Source organism: Gossypium hirsutum, chromosome D02 (genome assembly GCF_007990345.1).
Source record: "Gossypium hirsutum isolate 1008001.06 chromosome D02, Gossypium_hirsutum_v2.1, whole genome shotgun sequence".
Lineage (NCBI taxonomy): Eukaryota > Viridiplantae > Streptophyta > Magnoliopsida > Malvales > Malvaceae > Gossypium > Gossypium hirsutum.
This window is the reverse complement of record NC_053438.1, coordinates 60340433-60350574: the sequence shown is the minus strand read 5'-3', so window position 1 is coordinate 60350574 and position 10142 is coordinate 60340433. Positions and strand designations below refer to the sequence as shown.

Below are 10142 nucleotides of genomic sequence, written 5' to 3'. Positions count from 1 at the left end.
GACTCAGACATTCCTTGACTAAGCAGCCCAACACCCCATCAAATTATTTGATGATGAAATCTATTGAGCAATCTTCTGCAATTAATAAAATAATTGCATTTTTAAGGGAAAAATGGAGTGATAATTTTTACGACCACCAATATACTCAGACAAGAACTATCATTATTATTCAGAGGTTCAAACTACATTACGATTCTTTAACAGTAAGATAGAAATGTTGATGCTTATTTTAGTACTAAATAATATGGGGCATATGGCTCAATTATTGGATCTTTGATGAAAATAATGTTGCTCACTGCTGAACTCCCTTTTGAACATATCAATTCAAAGGCTTAGCAATTATAATGTCTTGGATAGAGTTCGTTGACATATTATTTTCCTTACATGCATACATGGTGGGTAAAGTAGCATGGAGTTGTATGTAGTTAAAGTTTGATTGTATTTTGTTTTTTCTACTTAAAAATTAGATAAATTCATCTTTTTTATTAAAAAAAATTATTTATTTGTACTATTAAAAACTAGTATGAATGACGAAATAACTTGACAATGACATGTGTATGCCACGTATATCTCATACTGACGTATAAGAACCAATTTTTAGCAATAAAAATGAATGAAATTTATAACAAAAAGAATTACTTTGCTTTTTGATATAATGTATATAAACTAATTTGCCTCTTTTTTAATAGAGAAAGAAAAATGCAATCCAACTCTAAATACAAGGACTTTCATGATACTTTTATTATATACGATATTAATTTCTCATCAATTATGCATTCACATCTTATTCAATTTGTAAAATAAATTATAAAGCTCAATGAATTAATACGAACAATATCTTAGAAATAAGTGTTTATTTAGTATTATAGTTTATTCTAGTTTATAGTGATTGGGGTGTCATTGAGCTAACCCAAGCTCAAACAATAAGAAGCTCAAGTTCTATTAGATATTCAAGGGTTGAAGTTTGGCTAGCTCAAACTTGATACTAAGATTGAACTACTAACTTTGCTTAATTAGGCTTGTTGATTATGCGAAACCCCCTCCCCTCAATTCTCATGTTTGATTTCAAGTTGGATTATTTATGCTTTTTGAGTTAAAATTAACTTTTCAATACTAACTGCAATATGGGTCCACTTATTTAAGCTAGGCTAGATAATGGTCGATTGAATTCAAGTTATTATTCTTGTTGTCCATTTTTTTTATAGCTAAAGCTAAGTAATTTGCAAATGAAAATGATTTCTGTCCAAAATGTGCTTGGGTTTTGGGCATTTAAAAGCTCAAGTTTACTCTCATAGAATTTTAAAATAAAATTTTAATTTTTTTTCTCATGTAAAAGTATTACTTTTCTCTATAAAAGTATAATTATTATGTTTAACTTCCCAATATACCTAACTCAATACTCATTAGTTAACTTATTTATTTTTTATTTAAACCCCCCCCCCAAAAAAAAAGAAGAAGCATAATTTAAGAAAAATTGAAACTTAATGAAATTTATCTTCTGTACTATTAATTAATGAAATCCATTTCACCGAAATATTACACTGAATCTTAAATTGATCTATTAATCTGAAAATGGAGTGAACAAGTTCAATTCATATTTGATTTTTTTATTATATATTTTACCCATCATTTTAAAGTTTAATTCATATTAAATCATGAAATCTGCCCTTTTTCTTTCTTTCTTTTACATCCCTAATATTCTTTCTATATAAACCAAGTTTATTTTTCTCTACATCATAGCATGCAATGGTGGAGCCACACGTAAAATTGTGAGGTCAATTAATTTCATAATTTTTTAAAAAATTACTTTATAAAAAGTAATATAAGTAGTAAATTAAGTTATTAACCCAATAGCAATATTTTCTTTCAATATTCATAATTTTTTTCACAAAATTTTCTTATTCTCTCATACTCTCTCCATAATTTTTACAAGATAAATTATCAATATTTCAATACTTTTAAGTAGGTTTCTCTAATTTGATAACAATGCTTCTTTTCTTTTCAAGCTTTATCGATTCATCTCTAAAAAAAAATTAAAATTGTGGCTTTACTTGTGATAAATTAGAATTTTTATGCAAGATTAAGTTTTTTTTGATGGAATAATTTTGGGATAATGATTTTGTATAAGATTACTAATATCTTAATTGATTTATATTTTTTTTACAGAATATCAATACAAATTCTTGAAGAAATTAGGACTGGTTGTTTGTATAATATTGTATTTATTGAATATAGATTAAAAATTATCGTTGTTAATGTGATTTTGTACATATTGTGTGTTCATCTTGTGTTTTACATATTGTATTACGTAATTAATTATAGTCATAGTTGGTTAATTTGTTACAATTTCAGTTAGAATGTTAGTTAGCTAGCCATAGTTGGTTATATATTCATTCTTGTAAACTTCATTCATTAATGAATATTTTTCCAACAAATTCTTTCTTCCAATATGGTATTAGAGGCCTTCTCTTGATTTTTTTCATTATTTTTTTGTTTTCCTATTTCATTTTCTTGGCATTTTCTCACCAACCAACCAAACATTTTATTTTATTTTTGATTTATTGAGTTTCAACATGGTTTCTATGACTGATCAATTTGACAATGGTAATAATCTTTATTACCTAAGGTTCTGATAACCTAAGGTTGCATTTGGTTTCTCAAACATTATTGTTTGACAATTACAACACTTGGCATCATTCTATGATTATGGCGTTATCAACCAAGAACAAATTGGGTTTTGTTGATAGATCTGTTGTTTGACTGGAATCTTCTTTAGTTGATTGTCTCAATGCTTGGACACGAACGAACAATCTTGTCACTTTATGGATTATCAATGCTATTTCAAAGGATATCGCTGCTAGTTTATTGTACCATACTTCTACAACAGAGATTTGGAAGGATCTTGAATGTAACAGCCTGTTTTTCAGAGGTTTCAAAATCTTGTTCTTTGATGATCGAATCTGTAAGTATTATTAATTAATATTTACAAATAAATTATAATATTATATTAAATTGGATCTAATGAATTTGTTAACTGGATAGTTAGTTTGGGTACAAGTGTTTTGACCATAAAGTCATTGATATCGAAAAATGAGGCATCAAGACCTTGTTTTCGTAAATTGAGCTCACAAATATATTTATTAAATATTTACAGAGTTATTAATAGATGAATTAAATTTTGGATATGAAAATTTTCTGAATTAGTGATTAATTAAGGTATAAAGACTACATCATAAAAATGGTAAAAGTTAATCATTATAGATTTTTATTTTCTATGTAGTGAATTAGCCATTAAATCAAGACTTGAAATAGAAACTAGACCCGTATAAATTTGTGGTGGCCTGAAGTTATAAGTAAATTAATTTTAAATTTTAATTATAATGAAAATGTATAAAACATAAAAAAAACAATTAAGAAATAAAGAAAAGGTAAACATCTTTATCTTTTCTTCTCCACGAAAACACCAAGACAAAACCTACAAAGTCATTGTTGAGCTTCAAACCGTTCAACCCTCCCAAAATTGGTATGTTTCTAAGTCCTTTTCTCGTAATTTTTATGTTTTTGTAATCTCGGGAGCTTGATTTAACTAACTCGGGGATTAATTTGTAAAACTATTAAAAATTTCAAAAGTTTCCATTGTTGAATCTTGAAGCTTTTGGTACTAAATTGTTAGATTTTAAGCTTAGATATGAAAAACGACTAACTTGTAAAGTGAAATTTGTTAGTTTTGTACATAGGGGCTAAAATATGATTATTTCAAAATTAGCATGAAATGTAATTATTTTTAATATAGGGCTATATGAGGATGTAGTTGAGATCGATTTCAAAATCGAAGCTTAAATTTGAAAATGATGATAAATTCAATTTTAGTGACTAAATTGAATAAAATGTAAAACTTGAGAGAGTATTTGATAGAAGAAATTGAACTGATAAATAACTATAATAGGCTGTTAAATGATGTTTGGAATTGATAATTTGATTGAATTATGATATAGATCGAGATTTAAACCAATAGGAGGATAATCACGAAAAAAAATTACGGATTAGTCCCTGATACCTTCTTGATTGCTATTTTTACCTGGTAAGTTCATATGGAACTTATTATGTTGATTTTATTTATTTAAGTGTTATAATATCTTGTTTGTTAGTTGAGTTGTAGTGGAAATGTTAAGTTTTAATATCGAATGGATTAAACTGCGAAGTATGTAATATAGAACATTTTTAAATAAATGCGCGTCAATGGATGGTTATGAAATGTTTATATGGTAAAACGATATGTATAAATGATGATATTAGAGAGATTAAAAATGCACGAATACAAAACAATGCCCGTGAGAATTTAGTAAATATTACGATACAAATAGCAACCAATTACCATTTTAAAGGAATTGGGTGCTGGTCAGGGATTACTTTATCGATGGCTGAGATCCGACATATGTTGCAGATTCTCTAAAGCTTGTGTGAGCAGCACTGAATAGAGTTAGCACAACAATCTTGACCTACAGCTTGTGAGAGTAGACCTAAATGGTACAAAGTAAGTGCTGGTTAAGGACTTAGTTATTGATGATTGAGATCCAACATATGTTGTGGATTCTCTATAGCTTGTGTGAGTAGCATCAAATAAAACTTATATGAACAATTCCAACCTATAGCTTGTGTGAGTGTAAGCAAAATTATATGTTACAACTTGTGTAAGCAATCCAGTCCTGAGCATCCTAAATTTATTTACTATAGTTCTTTGGGAAAATATATTGACAAGTTGATAAAGAAATGGTTGGAAAGACTAATAAGGAACGTAGTTGACATGTTTGTAATATCATATATGTTGGAATAGAATAGTACTATTTGGTGTATGTGTGTGATTTGAGCACTTTGACGTTATGGTATTAATATGTTAACTTGATGATGGTTTTGAGAAATTGTATAAATAGGCTTAAGGATGTCAAAGTATCACCACGTTGTGCATCTTTGAGTTTCTATTGATTAATTGATACAATACTAGCTAAGTTGATTTAAATTTCGTATGGATTTACTAAGTATTTGTTATACTTACCATTGACTTCACTTACTTGTAGATTGTTGACTGCGGAGTGTGAAGATCGGATTGGTTTGGAGCTCACACTATCCACCTCCTGTTTTGGTAGCCTTTTGATCATTTTGAGCTCGGTTATATGTGGCATGTACTTAGGAGTGTCATACTATCTTATAATGTTGTTTTTTTGGAACTCTACTTGAATTAAGCTTATGTATAAATGTTAATAGTATAAGTATGCATATTAGAGAATATAATGTGTTATGTTTTTTTGGTGCTTAATGTTGGATATATTGAGTATGGATTAACTTGAGAAAGTGAATGTTAAATAGCTTGAAATGTTACAAAAGTTTTTTTTACGTAAATTGGTGCCGACATATTGGTTCATATGTTGGAATGGTGTTTAAATGGCATGTGTTTGGTATGAATTGTGTTGGCATAGGTTGTGTTAAGTGATTCATTTGAGTTGAATTGGATGACAATTTGAAATGAGTACAAATGACATATTTTTTTCATTAAACAAATTCCTTGTCCCGACGTCGTTTTCCTCTCATCGCAATGTCAGCCAATAGTTGTGACATCCTGACATCAAATGGTCCGACATTGTGATGTGACATACTATTTTGGCAACATCACGATGCAGGGGAAGTCTCGTTGAGACGTCATTTTGAACTTTTGAAAACTTTTCAGTTTGGTCCTTATTTGGTCCCGAGTTAACTTTAGAGCTTATGTAAGTTCGTATTAAGCTTGAGAAAGGTGTTAAATTAGTTCTGAATGCTTTATATGATGGTGGATAATGATTTTTAACTTGAATTATCCATTTTGTATTGTAGAATTCTGTAGCTTAGTCTCGGTAATTGGATGGGCTAGAGGTGTTACATTGAAGATTGATTCCAACAGAAGAATGATTCATGAATTTTTCAATTGAAGCAGAAGTTGGTTGGATTCAGTCAAGGTCAAATGTCTATCACGACTTTCTGCACTCAATTAAAGATCATTTGGGATGAATTGTACTTAACTAAACAAATTTGTTCATGCTTACAACGTCGTTGTGGGGTTGTTCGTAATATGCTTGAAGAACATCAACAAGAGTATGTTATGACCTTTTTAATGGGTCTTAAAGATTTTTATGCCCATATTAGAAGTCAGATTCTTTTAATGGTTTATTTGCCTTCTATTTCTAAAGTGTTTTCACTTGTTTTCTAAGAAGAAAATTAAGAATCCATTAGATCCAAGTCTTATGCTCAAGAAGTATTTGCTTTTATTGCTAAAAAAAATGTTACAAGTTGGCCAACCATGCAGTAGCACAAACACATGGTGAAGTGCAAGATGTCTCCGCAAATGGTAAATTGCAAGATGTCTCTACAAGTGACGAGTTGCGAGAAGTCTTCACAAGTGGCAAGCTACGAGAAGTCTCCACAAGTGGCAAGCTGTGAGATGAACTGCAAAATGACACCAAGAAGTGGTGAGCTGTGAGATGACATTGCAAAGTGGTGAAGTGCGAGATGACACCACGAAATGGTGAAGTGCGAGATGTCTTTGCAGGTGGCAAGATGTAGCTGAAGCCTTGGTGCATGCAGATTTCATTGAATTGCATGGCAAACAAGTTTAGTTTATTTGTAACTTAGTTTTGTTATGTTTATAACTTAGATAGATGATGCGCTAATGCTTAGGTGATGAATGTTAGTTGATTTATTTTGGTGTACAAGTAATGTTTTTGAAGTTTCAAGATAGCTTCGTGGGGTTAATTGAGTATTTGGTGATGTATTTGACTTTAAATGTATTGTTTTCTGGTTGAATGAAAAGAACTAATAGATATAAGCTCATTTGTTGCACGTTTTTGCTTCTTGTTCTCTAATATTATTTGAAAATATCACCAACAATTAGTATCAAGAGCCTATCATCTTTGAGGGCCATTTTTTTATTTGTATTTTCTTTTGAAGAAAGAAAGAACCTGTCACACCTCAAATCTAGATAACCCGAATTTTAGGCATGTAGATGAGAAGATGTCTGTTTTGGTGCACTCCGAAAGTTAGTTCAGCAAATTATAACTTTTGGAAAATTAATGTTTTAGGCAAATTGAGTATTTGGCCAAGGAAGTATAACAAGATTTAGTCTTTGACGTGTTTTTCAGTAAAAGAAAGAGGTCGATAAAAAGGGAAAATTAAGCTTTGTATAGGTAACCGCCAAAGGTATATTACGCCTAGTTTGTTTAAATAATGTGAAGAGCAAGTCTCAGCAACTAGATCTGGTTATAAACTAACTAAAATTATTGGACAAATGGCATATGGCATATGGAAAAGACTTTATTTATGTTTCCTTTAGATTTTGTAGGCCAATATGATGGGCATATTCTGAAATTTCTGGACACTTGTCAAGTTCCACTAAACAGAAGTAGATATATACATGTGTGAGACAAAGTCCGTGTGAAGGTTTTCCTCTTCCTTCAGAGTAATTCTTTAATTCTATCTTTTTCTTAAGTATTAAATGTTATTGCTGGTTACTTTTCATATGTAAACTGGAAGCTAAGAATTCTTGGAAAATATAGAGGTGTTCTATCTCCTGGTAAGTCTGATAACTTTGCATGTTAAGAGTAAAAATGCTATGAAGTCTATGGGTAGTAAGATATGAATAAGAAACCTTGCATGGGGATTCTTTACAATTGAAATGTTAGCAATCTGTTTGTAAATGGGTTTAATGGTGAATTCATGTTCTTTAAGAAGTTGTTATTGTTGGTGCGAACTGGATGTCTGAGTTTGGATCTGGAAGCTGCTGTGAGTGAATTTCAAGTGAGTCTTTAATATTGAATCCTATAAGTTCTTTTAGAGTAATATCTTGTGAATGATGTTCCAAAACTGGTGAATGAGTACATTAATAATTATTGAAAATATGTATATATGTTCGAAATAGGTATTTGTGAGTCTAGAATATAACAAATTGTGTGTACAGGTGTATGTGATTTTGATAAGCAACTAAGTGTAGGTTCTCAGAATGTATACTGTGAGATATGACAATGTTGATATGTGTGAAGCATGTAATGAAGTATGTTTTGGATTAAGAAGATTAGTTAGTCGACTTGAATGTGTGTTTACATTGAATGTGTAATATATGATTGGTAATTATTTGGGAAATGTGGGTGAATTTGAGTGTGGTGAGGTTGAGTTGTGAATTGGTCACCGTGTTGGTTTATGATGAAGCCCGTCGAAAAAGTAAACACGAATTATGATATGCAAATTCTAAAAAAAGTCCATGGCCATGGCACATTTTGAAAAGAGCGGATAAGTCACATTTATCGACTGGGGTTCTCTGTGTGTCCCAGGGCGATGATGGGCAAACTTCAAGTGATGTGAGTTTAGGAAAATTCATATCGCAAACAACACAATTATGTGATGCTTGGGTGGCATTCTACTAGCCTTTATGGCATACTCTAATCTGGCCTTTATCACGCATTCGGTTAGCCTTTGTGGCATTCTGTTAGTGTAACACCTTATATCTGGCCTGGTCGGCATGCCCGAATACTGGATGCCATACCACCGTCTCATAGCATATACAATGAGTGAAAGTTCATTCTAAAAGAAACTTCTTTCATATTATCATTTGTATATGTTTTAAATCAAGTATATTTGTTAGTTATCAATGTTACATGCTAACTATACATGTAATAGTTGTATAATAATACTTAAACATGCGTAATGTCCATTTAACAAAATTTCAAAAACTTGTTGGTAGGGATCGGTACTGACACTTGGGTATCGATATTTTCCCTAGGTGGTATCGATACCACTTGGAAAAATGATACCAAACTTGCATTCTGTTTCTCGACCAAAATCCCAAAGTCTCAAAAATTATTGGTACCTATCATGAAATATCGATATTTTGACCCCGAGTATCGATACTCGAGCAAAGGCATCTATACCAAATCTCTAATTTGACTTCCTACACGTTTCAAAATAAAGAGGTATTGATTTTACAGCACGAATATCGATACCCCTGCTCTAGACCTGAAAAATGCAGCATACATAAAGTAATAATCCATTCCTATTTAGTTTTTAAACATCATGCATCAAATAATTAGACAAATAATTAACCAATGGCTAAATTCAACAGTTGAAAATGTCAAAAATGTGTATGAGCTGGAAACACCATGTCATCATCAATGTTTATAAACCTAAGCATAATTATAACTCTTAAACCTTATAAACAAAAGCTATAACAAGCAAAATGTCTAGAAAATAACATGACCATAAACAAGTCTATCACATTGTCTTTTCCCCAAAACGTAAATAACTAAAGAACACCTATAGAATAACACGAAACTGGCTTGGATCACTTCTTAGAAACCACACTGCTTACACTGGCACACAACTAATCTGTTATGGGTAAAGAGGGGAGTGGGTGAGCTTAACAAGCTCAGCGAATTATTTGAATAACCACATCATTAACATATCATCATGCATCCTCAAGATTACCATTTATAAGTACAATTACAATAGTCCTATGTCTAGTGTCGTAGAGTACCTAACCATGCCTTATCTACTGGTTCTTCTACATAGCATTTACATATTTATGCAAACATATATCATGTAACACACATATTTAATCAAGCATATATCATAGTTCTCACAAATCACATATAATGATAAATTGGCAATATAACACATACTCCATTAAGGATAAAACATGTTCCACACAACTACATATAATATGATAGATTGACACTTGAGTTATGAAATGTATAGTGAGCTCTATCATCACTCATTGGATACACGAATCTCCAACACACCAAACATAGACTCATAGAGTCAAACATGTCCCAAAAGTGAAACATAAAGCTAACACTCTCCTTATTTCCCCTCACATGTCCCATTGAATGGAGCTTAGCTCACATTCACTTATTCCTCCAATATATCCCAGTGCCTCAATGCCCAAAATCATTGTACATATAGGTAAGTACTCATAATCCTATAACATACCAACTATATCCAATGGTTTTAAAATTACAAAGCCAAAATATCTGAAATCAAACACATAGCACTTACTGATTATCCGTGCACTATTACTGCATGTTAGCATCTTTTGCAATACACTATCACTATCACTATCACTGTCA

At 30.9% G+C, this 10142-nt stretch overlaps 1 long non-coding RNA gene across 1 annotated transcript; it reads left to right on the top strand.

Annotated features, from left to right (window-relative positions):
- Nucleotides 1-2447: 2447 nt before the first annotated feature.
- On the top strand, nucleotides 2448-6831 carry LOC121214747 (uncharacterized). Its single transcript, XR_005910483.1, has 4 exons — nucleotides 2448-2962; nucleotides 5076-5140; nucleotides 5866-6123; nucleotides 6335-6831. It is a non-coding gene; the product is annotated as an uncharacterized lncRNA (long non-coding RNA).
- Nucleotides 6832-10142: the final 3311 nt, after the last annotated feature.